General features: G+C 39.6%; 1 long non-coding RNA gene across 1 annotated transcript; it reads left to right on the forward strand.

Annotated features, from left to right (window-relative positions):
• The first annotated feature begins 220 nt into the window (after positions 1–220).
• Positions 221–22,452, forward strand: LOC308507187. The gene is made up of 3 exons (XR_013994865.1): positions 221–332; positions 19,405–19,570; positions 20,289–22,452. It is a non-coding gene; the product is annotated as an uncharacterized lncRNA (long non-coding RNA).
• The last annotated feature ends 283 nt before the right edge of the window (positions 22,453–22,735 follow it).

The raw sequence follows: 22,735 nt of genomic DNA on the forward strand, positions 1-22,735 counted from the left end.
TACCATTTACACCTCCACAATTAATGTGTCTATCACTCCACCTCCCCTAGTGTTTATTTTAGGCCTGTTCTAGGGCAGCCTCTGGAACAAGGCCATGGCATCTCCATTCTGTTGAGATTGTGGAAACTATAAATAACAAAAGAAGTGAGCAACTGAAAGGCATCCCATCATTAAATATTCAGGAACCAGAGCTTGTCTGACTGTGTCACCTCACCAAGTCTCTGCTCTTCAGTAGTCTGCAGGATCAGAGCTGCGTGTGCCAGAGGGATGAGAAATACAGACAACTGCACTCCTGACTCCTTTCATTTAAACTGACCTGCTTTGGCTGGAAGGTAGGATGGCTGTGAATTTTAACTTCCTGACAAAATGTCCCTCATTCTCACATTTTAACCTCCAGGAACAAGGAGGTTTCCTTTTTCTGTCTTTGCTGAGAGAGTCTAATTCTTTGGTCAGCTACATTGTTAAATTTTTACTTTCTAGGGATGGATTCTTGTCCTACAAAAATGCATAAAATTTGACATATGATTCAAATCCCTGAATCCTACCTAGCCTCTAGGAGTATGGACTATCCAGTGAAGACCCCGTATCTTGGGAAATTTAGGACTTGGTCATACCATTGCTCTAGGCTGGGTTTCCTGCTTTGACTACATTCTTCTCAATTCAATCCACCCATTTTGATTAGATTTCCAAATCCCGTCAAGCAAAGCCCCAAGGGGTTCTTTTCCATGTTAACTATGTAACCAATAGACATCTGATTCCCTCATGTCTTCTTTGGCCTCTAACATGACTGTCTTTTTTTTCTGTGTTGTAGGCTTTGTATAGGCCATGAGACTAAAACCACACATCTTTGAGCCTGTGTGATTGGCTAACTTATTGGTCAGGAAACCTTCCTACAGTTAACTGAAGTCACTCTTGCTATACCTCCAGCCTGATGTCTATTCTGACTGACCTCCTCCAAGCCTTTATAGTTGCATATGTGAGCAGCAAGTGTTGACTGTGGTTTAAAATAGCCTCGTATTAAAAGCAGCAGAACCAGCTGCAGGGCGCTGCAGAATCTATTTGATAATGGAAAATCCAGATTCAGGCTGATGGATGTTATATTTGGAGGAAATGCCATCACATGACCAAAGTTCCTGCACAAAGGGGAGAACATACAGATATTCACACAGTGGGGAAGTCATGGTGCTTCCAAATGAGCACTTTACTATTTCCCATCCTTCACAATCCTAAAGCCATAGAAAAACTCAGGCAATCCAAAGGAAATGAGGCTCATTAGCAAGGAAACAAGCTTTCTCTGTAGCTTAAGCAATAAATTTGTTTTTTCTCTATACGTTTTACAACCATGAAGCAAAAGGAGAATAGTTTCTATTTAATGCTTACTAACAATGACCTTCACTGCAGATGTGAAGGCATTTGGCACAATCCAGTTTCAGAAATATAGTCATTGGATCAAACTTTGAGTACTGGAAATGTTGTGGACATCTGGGAGATGATGGTAGATGACAAACTGCCAGAAAAATTTGCAAAGTACAAGAAAACAAAACTGGTCAATCTCAGACATACCAGTCAAACAGAAACCAAGAAGGGAAATTGTCAGAAAGGTTGGTGGGTATGAGCCCAGAAGGCACACGATGGGAAGCCATTTTCTTGTTATGGTCCTTTCGAACAATGGTTCTCAACCAAGGGCAAGTTTGCTTCCCAGAGGAGAAGTGGCCATGTCTAGAGATATTTTTGGTTATCTCAGCTTGGAGGGATGGGTACTGCTCTTGGCATCTACTGAGCCGAGGCTAGTGGTGATGTTAAACATCCTACAATTCACAGGACAGAACTACATCCTAGTGGTGATGTTAAACATCCTACAATTCACAGAACTATCCAACCTAAAACGTCAATAATGCTAACGTTGAGAAGCTCTGCTCTAGAGAGTAACGACCAGCATCAATGCTTTATCCTATTTCCTGCCATTTTTCTGATTGTAAAAAATAATCAGTCACATGTAGAAAACAATACGTATTTCATCTGGAACATTTTATCAATATATTAAAGTTTTATCCTCATTCTATCAATTCAGCCATAGATGTTCATAGTTCTATTTTTTTCACCCTCACGGCCAGTGGTTGTGAACTCAAACATCAAATGAAACTTAACTGCTGCCAAACGTCAAAGCACATTATGAAGTCCATAGTTTCTGTAGTCGCTTACACCAACAGGAAATACTTCGATGTTACTTTTACAGAAAAAATAATTGTGGCCAAACTCTTCCCAGGAAAAAAGCCATTTAACATGTTGAAAGGAGAGTAACATTTCTTGAAATGTTGAAATGAAATGAAATCTGTTTCAAATGAAAAGCTGGGGTCTGGAAAGCCTGCACCTGGTGCCTACACACAGTCTCCACTGCAGGGCTGTGAATGGCGCTGTAATCAGCGGTAGGATCCAGAGCGCCATTAAGAGAAAATTGCAGGAATTAGGAGCTGATGGGGATGAAAAGCGTCCTGATTACATTATGGTGATGGAGGCTGAGGAAAGTCAGGACGACAAAGGACCTCCTACATGAAGGAATAATTTGGTTTGCTTTCATGTGTTTCCAGATGTCTGCCACACAGACCGACATGCAGGCATTATGTCCAAAAAGAGTAGCTGGTGTGGTTAGGAGAGATGGCTGATACTGCACCAAGCTGAATGGCACAGACTCGGGAGATGGGCTGCCTGGATTTGAATCTTTATTTTCCACCCACTAGCTATGTGACCAGAGCAAATTGCTTAACCTCCTGGGCTTCATCTGTAACATGGATTTTTTTCTTGTAAATCTTTGCAGGAGATGTTGTTATTGTTCTGGCCAGATCTCCCTGCATCCCTTGAACATTTTCTGTGCACCCCTGTTCTGGCTTCTCTGTGCTTTTGTGTCTGCTTGCCCATGAACACCTACAACTCTCTTGGGGAGGCCTTCTCAGCCTCCTGGAGCTGCTCACCGGAGGGGGCACAGAGCCTGGGGATTTATGTTACCAGGGGCCTCAATATGAAAGAAAGCTCAGCAACCAAGGCAGAACTTATATGCCACAGCTCCCCTGTGAGATCAAGCAGAAGCCACCTTTTGTGGTATTTTGCCTGAAATTGTACTTATTATGCTGTTTTGTTTCCTGCTCCCCACACTTCCTTCTGAATAAAGGATCACTGTCTTTAAACATCACTCGCACTTGAATCTTCTCTCAGGGAACTTAAATGAGCTAACACAGGCAAATGATTTAGAACAATCCCTGGCACATAATAAGAACTTAATAAATATTGTTGACATAAGAACGTCCAAAAATGTAGAAAATTTTTATAAGAAGTGATTAGAGTTTATTTGAGCCCCATAGTGGACATACCTGGAAGTAAGATCAGGACAGACTGAGAATGTGCCAGCCAACGGCAATTTTGCAATTTCTTTTGTACATTTGGAGTTTAAGGAGGGAAGAAATGTAAGGAAAATTACATGAAGGTGGAAGAAAACAAGATGGGGAAAACTCTATGATTGGATTACTGGATAGTTTGCTCCCTCAAAGGTGGTTATGAAGGAGGTGTTTGAAAAAACAACTCTGGCATTTCAAAGGTGTGTTAACCTAGATGCATAAGAACAATGGACAGGGCTGGCTTAAGGCAAAGATAAACCTTTTTATGGCATAGGGTGTGACTACCCACCATGACCACCCCAGTTAGGAATTTTATGATCTGAGTACCCTGTGAGGTCCCTTTTGGTCAGATTTATTACAGAGCCCCCTTTTCATGTACCATGTTGCCAGCTATTCCACTTATGATTCTCCTTATTAAGTGCTTACTTTGTGCCAAGTACTATGTCACTTACACTCATTTTATCATTTAATCTTCTCCAAATGTGCCTTTCATTCATGAGGGAAGGCAAAGCCAGAGAAATAAGCCAAGCTTGAGCTGACAGGAGACAAGAGAGGAACCAATACCAGAGTTAAGAATTCTATATCCAAAGAATTGTGGAAGCATTGACAGGGTGAAGGAGGAGTAGCAAGTCTCAAATAATGGTGGTGCCCACAGCTTGTATTTAGAAGTGGGATGGGATGTGGGTGAATCCATGGGTGAGCTGGTAACAACCTGCTCAACTAAAGTTATTCTCTCTCCCTTTGACAGGTGAGAAAACAAAGTCCCAAGAGGCAAAGTTACTTGCTAAAGGCCATACAGCCAGAGAGAGCTCTGACTAAGGAGATCAAATCTCTGATGTCACTCCCTCTTCCTGATAATGGACTCTTAGCTTGCCCTGAACATATTATAGGTAAGCACTGGCCACCGCTAATGTCCCTACAAGGAAATGAAAGGCACTTACGAAATAAGCACAAAGGTGTAACACATTCTCAGAAGCAGGGAGCCATCATCTCTCAGGCTTGCACCAAACAGATTTGGCAATTATTTAGAGCCTAATACATTTTTTTTCCTGCTTCAGCAATGAAGGGGAGCAGAATATGCCGCCCCAAAATATGTCACTTTGGCATATTGATTATTTTGAGCCGTAAGCCTTTGAAAAGCAGCAAATGCAGGAAGATTTCTTTGAACTCCCTTTATCTGCTTAAAGTCAGTTCCTCCCAGAGGAACTCAATCATCACAAATCCCCTCCCTGGGAGTTTTATCACCAGGGAAGATTGAGTCTTATCAAAGGAGAGGAGTCTAGAAGTAGACACCACACCCAGACAAACGTTGTCACAAACTCTCATATCTCCCATATGTTCTTCTAAGAGCCCATTCATCTTTCCTAAAAATCATTTACTCTCCCCTAGAAGGCCTATATCCTCCTTTCCTTCTCCTACTAAGATGGTATTAATCTGAATTCTAATTAAGCCACCTGGAGAAGTTATTCAGTTTTCCTGGGTATCTGCATGTATACGTGAGGCATACATGTTAATAAACTTCTGGGTTTTTTTTTTTTTCTTGTTAATCCGTCTTTTATTATATTACAGGGGTCTCAGCTAAGAACTCAAGAGGATAGAGGAAAAGCCATCTTTCCTCTCATACAATGTCATGTCTTTACAGCTGGATGAGCTGTTTTATCAAGGGAGTGTTAAGCCATATGTAGGCCAGGAGCAGAAACCTTTCTTAAAAGCCATCTTGTCTTGATCCTGTCTTGCTTTATCTCCTAGGGGCCTGGGCAGGCCTGGGCGGTCCAGCAACCTGGGGCCAGGGTATGGAGCTGGAGGGCTTGGTTATGCCCTGAAACCCTTTGTCAATGAAAACCCCCTAAAGCATCGAAGGGGGAACAGCCTCGTTTCCCCCTCCTATAAAATTCCATCCCCCTCTTTGCTCAGAGAGGTTATGATCTTTTCCCTCTGCTCTAGCCTGACCTCCCGCAGCTCAAACATCCCAAATAAATTCTAATAGACCAATCTTGATCTCCCGCGACTCATTCCTCTGGCCATGCCTAACAGGGAAAGACTATATTTTGCTTCTTTGAAACCTCCCTATAGTACTTAACACTGGGTCTTCTGTACAGTGGGTTCTCAACAGTATTTAACTGAGTTTCATTGTATGCGTTCACTCTATACAAACATAACCATGAAAAAAAAAAGCCAGTGTGAATTGACAGTGTTTAATTACAATGTGATAACAAAAAACACCTTTCATCACCCTGATCTTCAGCTCCCATTTCTTAACTCCTTTCTGTCCTTAGATTTCAAACAGGATGTTTATAGTCTTTCTGTCTCCTCAAAGTGTTTGCATACTTGTTGTACCAAGAAAATAAAAGCAGCTTGCATCTTCCCATCTCCCCACCCTCCCTCCTTCTATCCCTCCCAATAACCTAAGTGGCTACATCGAAAGCTGTTTCTGCCTGGGGACAATGAAGTGCCAATATGGTGTGTTAGAAAAGAACACTGAGCTGGTCATTGCTTTACACTAAATGTTTGTGACACCCTCCCCCCACAAAAATCCATTTGTTAAAACATAAAGCTGAATGTGATTGTACTTGGAGGTAAAGCCTTTCAGAAGTGATTAGATCATAAAGGCAGAGCCCTCATGAATGGGATTACTGGCCTTATAGAAGGAACCCAGAGAGCTCTCTCTTCCCCTTGTGTCAGATGTTACTGTGAAAGAACAGCCGTCTATGAATCAGGAATGGGTCCTTCACCAGCACTTGATCATGCTGGCATACTAAACCTTCCCGCCTCCAGAACTGTGAAAAATAAATGTCAGTTGTTTAGAGGCCACCCAGTTTATGGTTTTTGTTATAGCAGCCTGAACAGACTAAGGCAGTTTTTTTATGCTTTGCTCTGACTCTAACAAACTGTGATCTTGTACAGGTCATTGATGTCTCTGAGACTCATTGGTGAAATGAAGGGATTCAACTAGATCTTCACTATCTAATAATTAGCACCAGAACATATGACTATTAACATTTAAATAAATTAGATCTATTAAAAAAGAATTGAGAGTTTCTGGTCAAGATGGCAGAGTAGGTAAACATTGTGCTCACTTCCTCCCATGACCACCTCTAAAGTACAAGTAAACTGAAAAATAGTCATCACTGAGAACTGCTTGAAGTCTAGCTAAACAGAAGTCCTATCACTAAGGATAGACAGAAGCCACTTTGAGAATGGTCAGAGGGGTGAAGTTGCAGAAACGGCTGGGCCCACACCCACATGTGACAGTTAAAAATCAGGAAGGACGTCTTGGCTTCAGATGTCTCCCTTGAGTAGTGAGAGGTCCTCCCCACACTAGGCTCCCCAGACCAGGGTTCCAATATGAGGAAGAGAAGTCCACAACTTCTTGCTGTGAAACCCAGCAGAGATTTTGGCTGAGAAAGACAGGGTTGCTGAAGTCCCAGGTGCTCTTCTTAAAGGGCCTGCTCACAGACTTATTGATGGTCTCACTTGCTCTGAGCTCCAGCACTGGGGCAGCAGATTGAAAGGCACTAGAGACATATGGGAAAGAACTGAATTGTCTGGCTTCTGGATGAGGGCAGGAGGGGCAGCTTTCTCCCAGATAGAAGTGCTGGCAGAAGCCATTGTTCTTTTGTTGAGCTCTCCCCCAACCTTGTGCACATGCAGATAGGGACCATATCTGAGTCTCCATTATCCTGGGTAACGGCATTCACCCCATCGTGGTGATTTCCTGAGACCCTTCCCCACCCAACTTGCAGGCCTACCCACGCTGTTTCCAGTAGATTTTCCATACAGTCTGTCTTGGCTCATGCTGCAGACTTTCCTAAAATCTCTCATAGGTTCACAAACCCCAAACAAGCAGCATCCGCCCTTGGCATATCCTGTACCTCTTGCTAAGCAGCTCCAAACCTGGCACTAGCAGCAGCAGGCCTTAGTTAACAACTTAGCATCTCCCAGGCACCTCCAAGCCCAGCAAAAGTGTCAACCATTTATAGATTACTTTGTAGCTCATACTAAGTGGCTCCGTGCAGGGCATAGGCAGAGGCTGACCTTGGCCTGCACCAGACACCTCCCCCCCAACCCCAGAGAACCCAGAACCAACACACCTGGTGGCCAGCTTCAGAGCACACTAGAGCTCCACCCAACCACTTCCACAAATGACACACCCAAAGGGCAGACTGGGCAGGAAACAGAGCCCTGCTAAAAAGTACCCTGATCCCAAGGGTCAGCATCTGCATACAACTCCTTCACTATAGTCCTGGCCAGTCCTCACAACCAATCTCCTGAGGGTCAGTCCCTGCCACTGACATGTCAACAGGAACCAAGTTTCAACTGCAGTAGGAAGGCACACAAAACCTACACGAGTGACACACCTGGAGCACCCAGACCAGGGAAACTGTACCACTAGGCCCCACAGGAGACCTACTACATAAGGCCATTCTACCAAGACCAGTAGACATAGATGTTCTACCTAATACACAGAAACAAATAAGGAAAGGCAGCCAAAATTAGGAAACAAAGAAATATTTCCCAAATAAAAGGTCAGGACAAAGCTCCAGATAAAGAACTAAACAAAATGGAGACAACCAATCTACCAGATACAGAGTTCAAAACACTGGTGATAAGGATGCTCAATGATCTCAGTGAGAACTTTAACAAACTGGAAACATAAAAATGGAGATAAAAAACATAAAAAAAGAATTAATCAGAAATGAAGAATACAATAACTGAAATGAAGACTACATTAGGAGTCAACAGTAGATTAGATGAAGCGGAGGATCTAATCAGTGATTTGGAAGATAAAGTAGAAGAAAACATCCAGTCTGAACAGCAAAAAGAAAAAAGAATACCCCAAAATGAGGACAGTTTAAGGGACCTCAGGGACATTAAGTGTAACAATATTCATAGGGGTGCCAGGAAAAAAGAGAGCAAGGGACTGAGAATCTCTTTGAAGAAATAATGACAGAAAACTTCCCTAACCTGGTGAAGAAAACAGACATACCAGCCCACAAAGCACAGAGAGTCCCAAACAAGATGAACCCAAAGAGGCTCACACCAAGACACATCATAATTAAAATGTGAAAAATTAAATACAGAGAGAATCTCAAAACTAGCAAGAAAAAAGCAATTACTTACAAAGACACTCACCTAAGACTATCAACTGATTTCTCAACAGAAATTTTGCAGGCCAGAGGGATTGGCATGAAATATACAAAGTGATGGGAAGCAAGGACCTACAACCACGATTACTCTACCTAGCAAAGCTATCATTTAGAATCAAATGACAGATAAAGAGCTTCCCAGACAAGAAAACCTAAAGGAGTTCATCACCACAAAGCCAATATTACAAGAAAAGTTAAAGGGACTTTTTTAAAAAGAAAGGAAAGAAAAAGGTGAAAAATATGAAAAATAAAATGGCAATAACTAAATATCTATCAACAATTACTTTAAATATAAAGAGATTAAATACTCCAATCAAAAGTCATAGGGTGCCTAAATGGATAAGAAGACAAGACCCTTACATACGCTGTCTACAAGAGACTCACTTTAGATCAAATGACACACACAGACTGAAAGTAAAGGGATGGAAAAAATATTTCATGAAAATGAAAAATAAAAAGTTGGCGTAGCTATACTTATACCAGACAAAATAGACTTTACAACAAAGGCTATAGAAACAAAGAATGACTCAGTAATCCCATTTCTGGGTATTTATCCGAAGACACCCAAAACACTACTTTGAATGGACATGTGCATCCATACATTAATTGCAGCATTATTTATAATAGTCAAGATATAGAAGCAACCTAAGTGTTTATCAATAGATGAATGGGTAAAGAGGAGATGGTACAAATATACAGTAGAATATTACCCAGCCATAAAAAAGAATAAAATCTTGCCATCTGCAACAACATGGATGGACCTAGAAGGTATTACGCTGGGTGAAATAAATCAGAGAGAGAAAGTCAAATACCAAATAATTTCATTTATATGTGGAATCTAAAAAATGAAAGAACAAACAAAACAAACTCATAGATACAGAGAATATTTTGATGGTTGCCAAATGGAAGGGGGATTGAGGGATGGTTTGAGGGGGAGGGATTGAGAGGTACAAATTGGCAGTTACAGATTAGTCATGGGGATGTAGAGTATAGCACAGGGAACATAGTAAATAATATTGTAATAACTATGTATGGTGTCAGATAGGTACTAGATTTATCAGGGTGATCACTTCATAAGTTATATAAATGTCTAATCACTATATTGCATACCTGAAACTAATATAATATTGCACATCAACAGTAATTGAAAAACAAAAACAAAATTTTTAAAAAATTTAAATTGATTAAAATTAAATAAAATTTAAGAATTCCGTTTCTCAATCATATGAACCACATTTGAAGAGCTCAACAGCTACCTATCTAGTGACTAGCACACTAGACAGTGCCGATATAGGACAGTCCTGTCCTTGCAGATAGTTCTATTAGACCCAGACTGATGCACTCACAGGTTTTTTCCAGATTTAAGACTCAAAGATTCTACCTAGGGTAAGAAAATGAGCTCATCATAGGCTGAGAAGATGAGCAAATGAATGAATCTGTGCATGATTTAGCATAACTCTGAAGAGAGAAGTAAAATGGCCACGTATTGTTAAGAGGCCCAAACACACTGAAAATAAAACAAAACAAAGAACTATGGGATACTAGTGATTTGAAGAGTTTTATTCTGGCTAGAATGACCTTGAAAGCAAGAACATTTAGCTCTAACGTGGCACTGTCAATATCCTGGCTGGGTGCTGATGAGACATAATGTTTGATGTCTGCCCTGGGTTGTGTTTGGCTGCTTTCCCTGCACCTCATATCTACACAGCTGTGGCCAGTTTATCAGTGTCTCCCTGGCTGGCTGGCACTAGAGACAGGAACATCTCCTCTGAGGCAGCACCCAGTAACACTGCCCAAGACCAGGCACAACCCAGGCCAGAAATTCCCCTCCGGGCATCTGAGGTCACACTGCCTCCATTGTCTGGAGCAAGACTTCTGAAACAGAGTGTGGTGATGTGTTCTTCGTCATGATCCTTTGTGAGGAGTGTTGGCAATATGTTCCTAGTAATGTAGTACCAATGCCTGCATACTATTTTTTGTTGTGCTATGATTATTTACTAACAATAGCAATGTGTATTTATTGAGTGTTAATGATGTCACAGGGACTGTGTTCAATAGTACGTATTTCATAGCTCACTCATTCCTCAGAGCAACCCTAAGAGTGAATGTGGCTGTATTTTACCACTGCCCTGGCTCCGAGTGTCTACAACACCAGCCTCATCACAGAGGAGAGAGTTTCGGAGTGGTATGGGTCATGTGGAATATGTCACATGAGTACTACAAATGTTGAGGCCCGATAAACATCATTTCTGCTAGATGATTATTAGGCAATAGTATTCTTGCTGGCTGCTGAGGCTGGGCTGTCTTCCCTGGACTCCAAGAGGCGGGATGACTAGTGCAGCTCCTTAGAACAGGCAATATTTCTCACTACACTGGAAGCTGGAGGCTCCATGGCACTAAGAGCCCATACGGCTTCCTGGTACCAGCAGCAGATGGTGCTCATGCTGGCTGGTGGAGGCTGCAGGACTCTGGGTCTCTACATGGACCACCTAGATCTGGTTCTTCCACTTCGGGACCCATTGGCCTATTCCTCCAAGCCATAGCAATGGTAAAACATACCCCCACAGAGTCTAATTTCATAGGGCAATTTTGAGGAATGAATGAGATATGAGATCTATCTCCTTTTGTGTGGTGCTTGGCATGTAGCAAACAAACATTCAATCCATAACAACTGCTATTATATCGTTGTTGTTAATAATAGTAATGGTAGTAATAGTAATGACAATGATAATACAAATATTGGCATTTGATTGTTAGTAACTTATTCTTGGCCACTCAGGAATCTGATCCAGTCTGTGTATGTGAGTGTTATGAAAAAGTTGAGATAAATCTTTGCTCTGACCAATCATGCCATCTTCCATGCCGTGACCCCACCTCACCTCAAAGCATATATATTTCAATTGCATTTTATACATGTGGAAACTGAGGCTCAGAGAGTTTAAGGAAGTTGTCCAAATGGATACCTCTAGTAACATCAGCCTTACTGTTTGATTTCCCATACACATTCTTGAATGGGAAAGAGAGAGATAAGGGAGTAGCACCTGGGAGTAGCACACCACCCAAAGGTAGCTCATGGCAGTGTGCTGGGCATGTGGATTTATGCAACACAGCTGAAAAATAAGGTTTCTGGAAACGGAATGTGTCGCTATCAAGAATGGCTCACAGGCAGTGATGATGTGGCGTCCTGATGGCTGAGGAACAAAAAATATCACCCAACCAGCAGTCATATAGTCAGAAAAGACAGTGACATAAGATCAGTGTGGCTCGTCTCTGGAATCCAGTTGTTTGCTTTGTTTTACATAAACCCAGCTTGAAAGCCACAACTGGATAATTCACTTAACGAATAGAGGAATGTGGAGTCAGGGTCTGTGATAGTTATCTAACAAATACCCCTCAGAGTGGAAGGCCAGTATGGACTTTGGGCTTCCCTTGTCCTCCTAAGACCTTGGATCAACTCCAAAATGATTTCTGGAGCGTAGGCCTCGCCCCAGGGCTTATTCTTCATTCTATCATTTTTATTGAACTGTTTGTATTGCTTTTCTTCATGGACTGGCCAAGGGCTACTTTCCTTGTCACTAAGGACAGAGTGATAAAGTTCAGCCTTCATGTGCCTAAAGTGTACATTTCTTGTAAGAGCAGAAAGAGCCATAGGGTGTGGCTTTCTCAAGAGTCATTAGGATGTAGAACTTAACAGCTTGAACTCCTGGGTCAGCAGACCAGAGTATGAATCCAGTCCCATTTTTTCTTAGATGTGTGATATGGGACAAGTCATTCAAACTCTGTAAGCCTCAGTTTCTCTATATGTTAAGTTGGAGTAATAAGCGTATTCATCTTCCAGAGTGGCTGGGAGGATTTAATGAGCAAATGTCTTTAAGATACTTGGCACAGTACCCAGCATGCGGTAAAGCAGGGTTGCCACTGGCAGCCCTCAACTATCCAAATAACCAGTTCTCAAAATATTTAACAACCGCAGGAGAGGGTATGGACTCATGAGAACAGAGGGTGCTGTTTTAGTCAACATTCATTCTAATTGGTTGATACGAATGCTGTTTCAGTTGTTAAATGTTCTGTGTACCACTTCTAGAGTTAATCATTCAGTAAGTATTAACTCTGATTATTATTACTGTTGTTCTCACAAGCAAGGGAATCAGGAATTCACAGGGCAGAGTGTCCTGTACAATTTGTACCCATACATTGTATGTTCTATTCCTGAGTCTCCTATCCCTACCTCTTCCTTGTTGCCAGGGGGAGACAACTTCACCATAGCAAACAGCATTCACATGTCATCCATCAAACTCTTCAATGTATCACCTACAGTGTAGCAGATGAGAAAATTCCTTCAGTCCCATAGCTGAATGCTTCCAAGAGTACAGAACTTCATTACTAAAAAAAAAAATGATTGTGTATCTTCATCCAAGAAAGGCACTTTTTCCTGTCCTTTTCATGCTCAATGGGAAAATGATGAGATCAAGAACATAGAAGACAGAACTAGCATGTGAGAAGGCAGAAAAAAGTGAGGGTAATCCCTCCCGTTTATTAGAATAAAAGTTGAAGTAATAGTGCCATCTCGTATTCAAACAATGGATTTATTCATTAAAATCTTACAATGGCCTGGCATGGGAAATAAGATTATTTCCTTCATCATTTGCACCAAAAATGGTCTGTTGATTCTCCTCCAATGATTCCTTGCATTATCTGATTTATTGGAGTTTCACGGTAACAACTGCTTTGCTACTATGTCATTGTTTAATGTGAGTTCTGTGAAGCACACTAACACAAGCGCAGATGACACAAGAGAGGTTAAAAATGCATTAGATGTATATGAATCTTATTTTTCCTAAGACCATTAAAACGCATCATTTTATACTTTCTCTGTGAGGTTGGGAGTGATACAGCTCCCCCTGCCCATTCCACAGAGAATCCGAGCCTTAAAAACAACTGCACTGTAGTAGATTTTCACGTCTCTAAGGTCAGATTTTTCTATTTGAACTGGCTATTTCATTATTATATTTAAATGTATTATCATTTGGAATTGAGCTGAACATCACTGTTGTCAGTCTATTCATATAAACCTTCCCTTAACAATTGAAGAGGGAAAGCCAGGTTCCAAGGCAGATGTAAACTGTGGGAGACAGAGCCTAGAGGGGTTCTAGTGGTGCCCTGCTTCATGGTCTTTCCTCAAATGTGGGAGGAACATATTACTTGCCAGTATCTAACCAATAGAATATGACAAAACTGATGTAATGTCACTCCTGTGGTTATGTTATGATATGTATATGGCTAGTCTTGTTAGCATGCATCACAGACTATCTCTCTGTTGCTGGCTCTAGTAAGCCGCCACGATGCGAGAGAGCCCATGGAGAGGGCCATGTGGCCAGGTACCGTGGGCAGCCTCTAACAGTTGAGAGCCATGCCTGCCTGACAGCAAGGAAATAGGGGCCTCAGTACTACAAATGAATTCTGCCAACAACCAGAGGGAGCTTGGAAGTATTAGATTGGTGCAAAAGTAATTGCGATTTTTGCAGTTATTTTTAACCTTTGAAACCGCAATTACTTTTGCACCAACATAAATAGATCTTGCCACCGTCAAGCTTCTTACAAGCCTGCAGTCCTGGCTGACACCTGGATTGGCAGTGAAGAAGAGAACCCAGCAAACTATACCCAAACTTCTGAGATATAATATGTGTGGTTTTAAGCCCCACGTATTTATGATAATTTGATATATAGCTATAGAAAACTAATACATTAATTTCTTCAGTCAGCAGCTATCAGATGATTTCATTTGTGCCTAGCACTGTGGCAAATTGCATGGTAGTTATGACAGAAATACAAGACATTTTTTTCTGCTTACCCACTGGTTGGAGAGAGAGAATCCCAGATAGATGGAGGAGGTGACATATTTTATGATTTCCCTGAATCTCTCAGATGAACAGACAAAGTAGTTAGGCCACCAAAATCAAACACCCATAGGCAACATCTACTATAAAACTACACGGCAAAGTATCCTCACAAACTCCAAACACAAGTGGGTGAGGACAAACTACTCAAAGCTTCAAGACCCATGGAATAAGGGACTATATGGGACGACACAGAGGTAAGGCAACTGGGCTTCTGATAGCCCCTAAGTCACCAACAGGCATTTGCCAGAAAGCACAGTGCGTCAATCTGAGAATAGCCACTAAAAATGGAAGGGGATCCCACATGGTCCAATTAAGGTGTGCATTCTAGACGGTAGCAAAGCAATAGGGTTTGACAGTGCTGGAGCCACCTGGTCCCTGAAAACACAGGAAAACTAACAGACAGACAGGAACTCCCCTCCCAGGCAAAGCCCAGCAGTGAGGAGAAACTGCTGGTCATAGAATTCAAACCAAGCAGGAATGGGACTGTGGGGACAAAGGGAATATAAAAAGTGTTCAGATGTTAGTAGGAAAGAATAGAAAATAGAAATCCAGATATATGAGATTTCTAAATATTTTTTTTAATTAAAATTTATTGGGGTGACAATTGTTAGTCAAGTTACATAGATTTCAGGTGTACAATTCTGTATTACATCATCTCTAAATCCCATTGTGTGTTCACCACCCAGAGTCAATTCTCCTTCCAACACCATATATATGATTTCTAAATAATTTTTGAATCAAAGAATAAATGACAAGGAAATACTAGAAAAACATTTTCAACTGAATGATAATTAAAAATATGTCAAAATGTGTAAGGTGCAGCTAAAGTATTGCTTAGAGAAAAACATGTAAAGCTTTAAATGCCTATATTGCCAAAGAAGAAAGTTTAAACTCAATCATTTCAATTTCCATTTTAGGAAGCTAAGAAAAAAATAATTAAATATATAGAAAGAAAAAAACAAAATTGTTCTTTATAAATCTACTGCTTTGGATTTTTCTTATTTTTTCTCACCAGTGTTTAGTAGTTTTCATTGAAATGGCTTTACACAAAGAACAGAAATCAATGAGATAGAAAACACACAAAACCCAGAAATTTAAAAATCATAAATGTGGTTATTTGAAAAGATTAAAAAATGTGAACAGTGCTGTATGTACTGTTAATTGGGTGCAAACTCTTAAAAACTTCCCACAAAAAATGCTCCAAGGCCAAATGATTTCATGAATGAATTCTACCAAACATTGAAGTAAAAATATAATACTAACACAAACAAACTTTTAGGAAAGAGAGGACAAGTTAATGTATCCATCTCATTTTCAGACTGGTATAACTCATATCAAAATCTTACAAAGACATTGTAAGAAAATTACTGACCTCCTAATGAATATATATACAAAAAATATTAGCAATTCAAATCCAGCAATAAGTAAAAAGGATAATTTATCATGACCAAGTGGGATTTATTCCAAGAATGCATGATTGAGTTGACATCTAAACATCAGTGTAATTTATGAAATCAATAAAATAAAGGAGAAAAATCATATAAGCATTTTAGTAGATGAATTAAAAGTATTTAAAAAAATACCCACTCGTAATAAACTCTGTCAGCAAATTAGAAAGACAACTTTCAGGATGGCTCAGCTGGTTAGAGCCTGAGCTCTGGACAACAGGGTTGCCAGTTCAATTCCCACATGGACCAATGGGCTGCGCCCTCCACAACTAGATTGAAGACAATGAGCTGCTGCTAAGTTTCCAGAGAGGCAGCAGGATGGCTCAGTTGGTTAGAGCACAAGCTCCCAACAACAAGGTTGCCAGTTCAATTCCCTCATGGGATGGTGGGCTGCGCCTCCTGCAACTAAAAATTGAAAATGGCGACTGGACTTGTAGCTGAGCTGCGCCCTCCACAGCTAGATTGAAGGACAGTGACTTGGAGCTGATGAGCCCTGAAGAAACACACTGTTCCCCAATATTCCCCAATAAAATTAAAAAAGAAAAAAGAAAAAAAAAGAAAGACAACTTTCTAAATCTAATAAACAGCATATTTAAAAAGGCTACAGCTAGCAATACACTTAATGATGAAAGAGTAAATCTTTTCCTCTCTAAGGCTGGAAACAAAGCAAGCTTGTGCATTCTTATCATTTCTTGTCAACAGACTACAGGAGGTACTGGCCCCCCAAAAGGGCAATAAGTAAAAAATTTAAAGACATCGGCTTGGAAAAGAAAGGGAAAAAGAATTCTCTATTTAGAAGAAACATGATTGTCTACATAACAAATCCCAAGCAAGCTATATAAAAAAAAAAAATACTAGAATTAATAAATGACTTTATCAAGCCTTTACGATACAAGGTCAATTGAATATCTATTTGCTAGCAACAAACAATTGGGAAATGAATTGTAAAATATATTATTTACAATATTTACAATACCATCAAATCATAAATGACTTAGGAATAAATTTATTGAGACATGTGCACAATCATTACATCGAACACTGCTAAGTATTGTTGAGAAAAATTAAGAATAATCTAAATAAATTGAGAGACGTACTATATTTGTGGGTTGGAAGGCTCAATATTGGTAGGAAGTCCAACGTCCCTAAATTGTTCTATAGATTCAATGCAATTCCAATTGACAATCAGCAGTTTTGTTTTGTTTTTAAAGTAATAATGTGTTTATTCTAAAATTTATATGAAAAGGCAAAGGATTTAAAATAGCAAAAACAATTTTGGAAGATAATAATGTTGGATGGTGTGTTGGCTTTGTAATGTGCCAATTTGTCTAGGTTGAACTACATTTTCCAGAATTCCCTTCCTTGCATGTTTTCAGAAACATGCAAGAACATGAATTTGTAGGTAAGAAACATGATTTTGTAGGTAAGATTTGGAGGGCAGAAGTGACATAGCAGGCATATCAAGGCAGACATTTTTATAGCGTGCACACTTAGTTGTTTACTGCTGATCTGTGCGGTGGGAACGGGCAGCAACTAGGCCTGCACCTTCTCCTGGATCCTTCTGTAGCTTCCCTGAGTCCTGGGCCAGGTATGTGTTTTACTCCATGATGAAGATACCAGCTTCTCTTGCAGGCACATACTTCATCACGATTGTATACAGTGAGAACTGACACAGGGTTCCCATTCATACTGATGGGTTCCAGCTTGTCTGGCTCTTCACTACTTTAAATCTATTTTCCCTTTCTGACGGCTTGCCCCATGGACACCAACCTCCAGATTCTGACTTTAAGACAAGAATCTTACAGAGCTTGTTTAACCAGTTACCATAATCACACACAATCCAATCCTCTAACAAACATCTTATTAATTTTATATAAACTCTAAGTGGTTCTGTTTCTATCAGTGAACCCTAATACAGAGAACTTATACCAAATAATTTCAAGACTCACTGCAAAACCTCAGTTATCCAGAGAGCAAATGGATCAGTGAAATAAAATAGAGTTCAGATGTAGACCTACAAATCTATGGCCAACTGAGTTTTGATAAAGGGATTAATGCAATTCAATGGAGGAAAAGATAGTCTTTTAACAAATGCTGGAGAGCTGGATATATGTAAGAAAAAAATGAACTTCCATCTCTATATCACACCATACACTCGAATTTGTTCAAAATGGATCACACACTAAAGTATAAGAATAAAATAATACAAATTCTAGAAGAAAACATAGAAGAAAAATGAACTTGGGATAGGGAAACTTTTTTTAGATAGGACACAAAAAAGCATATGCATAAAAGGAAAAATGATACACCTGAATTCATTGAAATTAAAACTTTCTGTTCTTTCAAAGTATTAATGAAAAAATAAGCCACAGACTGGGAGAAAATCTTCACAACACATATATCTGAAAAGGGATTTATAGCCAGAATATATAAAGAACTTTTATAATTCAATTAGGAAACAAACAACTCAATTTAAAAATGGTCAAGTCAAAATAATTATAATTTTAAGATCTCCTTTTTCCAGGTGTTTGTTGTCTGGTGTTTATTCTAATATGGTAAGAAATTGGTCAGTTATAAGTAGGGAAATGATAATTTACACAAGTAAACTTTTTTCTATTTCCTGTAACTCCTACATCAGTGCTGGCACATTATTGAATAAATTAACAAATTAGTTCATTGATTGTTAAAAAATGGTCAAAAATCTTACACACTTCACACACACACAGATACAAACATATATGTGGCCAAATAGCACATGTTAAAGTGTTCATAAAAGAAATGTAAATTAAAACCACCATGAACTTTCACTTCATGCTGAATATAATGGCTAAATGAAAATTCCGGTAATACTAAATGTTGACAGGGATGGGAAGCAACTGTAACATTCATAAATTTTTTATTGGGAGTGTTAAATAGCACAACTACTTTGGAAAACATTTTGACAGTTTTTTATAAAGCTAAACTTTATACACATACCAAATGATCCAGCAGCAGTTCTATTTCTATGTATTTATCCAAGATCAATAAAAATATATGCTCAATAATATATTTGTATGCAGATATTCATAGCTTTATTCATAATAGCCTCAAACTGGAAAGAAATCAAACATATCCATCAATGGGTAAAGAAATAAGCAAATTATAGCATATTTGCACATTGGGGCTCTACCCAGCAATAAAAATGAATGAATTATTTATATGCACAGCATCATGGATGACTCTCAAAAATATGTTGAACAAAAGGGATCAGACTCAAAAGAATACATAGAGGATGACTGAATTTATATGAACTTATACGAGTCACAAACAATGTATAGTGGTATAAGTCAGATCAGTGATTGTCTAAGGGAAAGAGGGAATTTACCAAACAGCACAGGACATTTTTTATATCTTGATTGGAGTGCTGTGTGCATAGTATAAACTTTGTCAAAGGTCTTTACCTATATTCTTGAAATTTGTGAATATTGTGTATAAATTATACTTCAATAAAGTTGATTTAAAAGAAATTTATATTTCCTAGGTCTGTCCACTGAAAAGGCCTAGCAACAGTGACCAACCCACTACCAATGGGTAGCCCTCGCATCCAGACGGTGAGGCGTTGGAGAAATGGCCAATTCCAATCAGAAACATGATGTATTTCTATATATAAAAGGACTCCACCACAATTTGTCATGCCAAAAATCAAGGTAAGATAGCTCTAAAGACAACTAGGGTGGTGTCAAATGATAGATGCCTTGAATGCATGCCCGGCTGCGCCCCACATCCAGAAAGAACCCTCATGCTTTCTGCAATGTAGTACTTCTATCCTTGACAGTTTACTAAGTGACATCAGCTTCATGGCGGAGGGAGAATCTCCTTTTGTCCCTCTGTGTCAATCAACAAGGAGTGGAACATCTATAACTCAACAAAGGTTTCTCTGCTCCATGCACCAGGATACAAAGAGATCCGCTCATCTGTATATGTGAATACTGAAGGATTGGAGTACATAGAGGAGTCAGAACTCGGGGAAGAGTGGAGGCAGTGCCTGCATCCCGGCAGCCTGGCCTAAATGGCTAAGCCCACAGCCCCAGAAAATCCAGTAGCAGCAGTGGAGGGGCCAGTGAAACCAGTCTACCCTCAACACCGCCCCAGCAAAAAAAAAAAAAAAAAAAAAAAAAAAAGGCAACAGAGACATAGGCCCCGACTTCAGCCGCTCCCGCACCAGCTGCAGAGAGACGTACCTGTACTCCCAGAGAACCCAGTAGCAGCAGCTGGAAGCAGCACACACAACCCCAGGTCCCCCTGCTGCAGTGGCATCTGTGACCCCGGCTCCTCCACTCACAGCAGTGGCGCCTGTAAGCCCGAACACCTCAAATGCAGTGAAGGCGCCGCTGACCCCAGCTTTCCACCCGATTCTCTCCACAGGGCTGTGCCCGCGACCCTAGATGGAGCATTGGTGCTGATCCCAGTGACCTCAGAGGCAACGACCATGACTGCAGCAACAGCGATAGCAGCAAGACATCAACAGACCTCTGGGACACAGACAACAATGAGGGCACCCCCCGGGTGGCAACCCTGGCATAGGCATCTGAGTGTGGAAAATGCTGGCTCTCAAACATAGCCCCAGGAAACACAGGTAAGCGAAACCAAAATCTTGTGCTACAGCACCACCTACTGTAAAACAAAAGAAAGAGTTCTAATTACCAATTTGCACTGTTAGAATCCAAGTAAACAAAGCTTTACCCAAATAAGAAAATTGTTCACTACTTCAAATGTGCCAGCAGAGGAAACACTCATGAAGCACCATGAAAAATCATGGTAACACAGTATCACAAAAAGAAAATGGCAATTCTGAAAAAACCCAAATTTAAAGTCATGGAAGATTGTGATCTGACAGAAAATTCAAAATAGCTGTCATGACGAAACTAAACAAATTACAAGAAAACTCAGAAAGGCAGTTCAATGAACTCAGAAATAGCTTTAAAAACACAGACAAAGATTTTGGAGCTGAAGAACTCAATAAATGAGATGAAGACTATACTAGAATGAATTGGAAATAGAGCAGATCACATGGAAGAGAGAATTAGTGATCTCAAAGATAGAAATCTAGAAGTAATTCAGGTGGAAGTGGACAAAGAACTAAGATTTTTTTTTTTTAAATGAAGAAACTCTATTAGAAAAAGTAACACAAGGATAATGACCATCCCAGAAGGAGAACAGACGGAGAAAGGAGCAGAGAGCTTATCTGGAGAAATAATAGCTGAAAACTTTCCAAACCTGAAGAAGAAATTAGATATACAAGTCAATGAAGCTAATAAAATACCTAATTATCTCAACACAAAAAGATTTTCTCTAAGACAAATTATATTAAAACTGTCAAAAGTCAGTGATAAAGAATTGTAAAGGTAGCCAACGGGAAAGAACAGTAACGTACAAAAGAATACCCATTAGGTTATCAGATTTCTCAGCAGAAACTCTATTGGGCAGGAAAGAGTGAGCGAGCAAGAGAAAGAGAGAGAGAGAGAGAGAGAGAGAGAGAGAGAGAGAGAGAGAGAGAGAGACAGACAGACAGACAAACAGACAGACAGACAGAGAATGGAATACTACTCAGCCATAAAAAAGATGAAGTCTTGTCATTTGTGACAACACGAATGGAACTTCAGGGTATTGTGCCTAGTGAAATAAGTCAGAAGGAGAAAGACAAATACCATATGATTTCATTCATATGTGGAATATAAGAAACAAAACAAAGCAAATGAACAAACAAACTCATAGAAGCAGACAACAGATTGGTGGTTACCAGAGAGGAAGGAGGTGGGGAAGGGAGAAATGGGTAAAGGGGGTCAATCATATGGTGACAAATGGAAACTTGACCTTTGGTATATACAGATGTCGAGTTGTATAATGTTGTATACCTGATACTTGCATGATGTTTTAAACCAATGTAACCTCAATAAAAATAAAGTTTACTATTAACCAAACAAAAAAAGGCAAACACCATATTAAAGCTCCCACAGTTCAAAGATGGAGCAAATTAAGCATCAATAATGAATTAAAATTCAAAGATATGTTTAAATCCACAAGTTCATTATGATAATTTAAAAAATTATCAAATCAACTTAATGAATTCCTTTAAGAATGCTAGAGAACTACTTCATTATTTTTTAAACTGACAAATAAAGAATCAAACTTTTTTTCTGCCCTTACTATGGAAAAAATAACCCAATAGTTGATATGGGAAGTTTTTCTTTATAAAAATAAAATCTCAGCTAATAAATAAAGAATGAGTGATAGAGTTAGAATATTACCATGAGTTACTGGATCAAGGCAATGATCACTGAGGGTTGATAATATCACAAAAAGGGAGATGGCAGACATTACATACCTCCCCGGAGAAACACACAGTACCACCTATGGTGTAGTTTTGCCCCCCAAAAAATAATAATTAAGGAAAAAACTGATCAAGCCTCTGGTCTGACAACACATTTACTGGAAATACAGGCACAGAGAAATGTCTTAAATGACACCATGGGGACGCAGTCATCAGAATCCACACTGTAGGAAACGTCAAATCAACTCAAGCTACTTCAAAAAAATTGCAAGGAGAAAAGAAAGAAAGAGAGATATTAGAGGAATCTATAAGTCAAAAGAGGTAAGACAGATCAAACAATCACAATTCTATGGACATTATTTTGATCCAGGATAAAAGAAAAAAAAATGTACAAACAATGTAAAACAAAAAAGTGATCATTGAATATTTAATTATGCTAAGGAATTGTTACATTTTTAGGTTTGAAAATGGTGTTATGGTGTTTTGGGTATTTTTGTGATATTAATAGATGAAGTGATATGATACCTGACATTTGCCTCAA

The sequence above is a fragment of the Rhinolophus hipposideros genome (genome assembly GCF_964194185.1).
Source record: "Rhinolophus hipposideros genome assembly, chromosome: 14".
Taxonomy (NCBI): Eukaryota; Metazoa; Chordata; class Mammalia; order Chiroptera; family Rhinolophidae; genus Rhinolophus; species Rhinolophus hipposideros.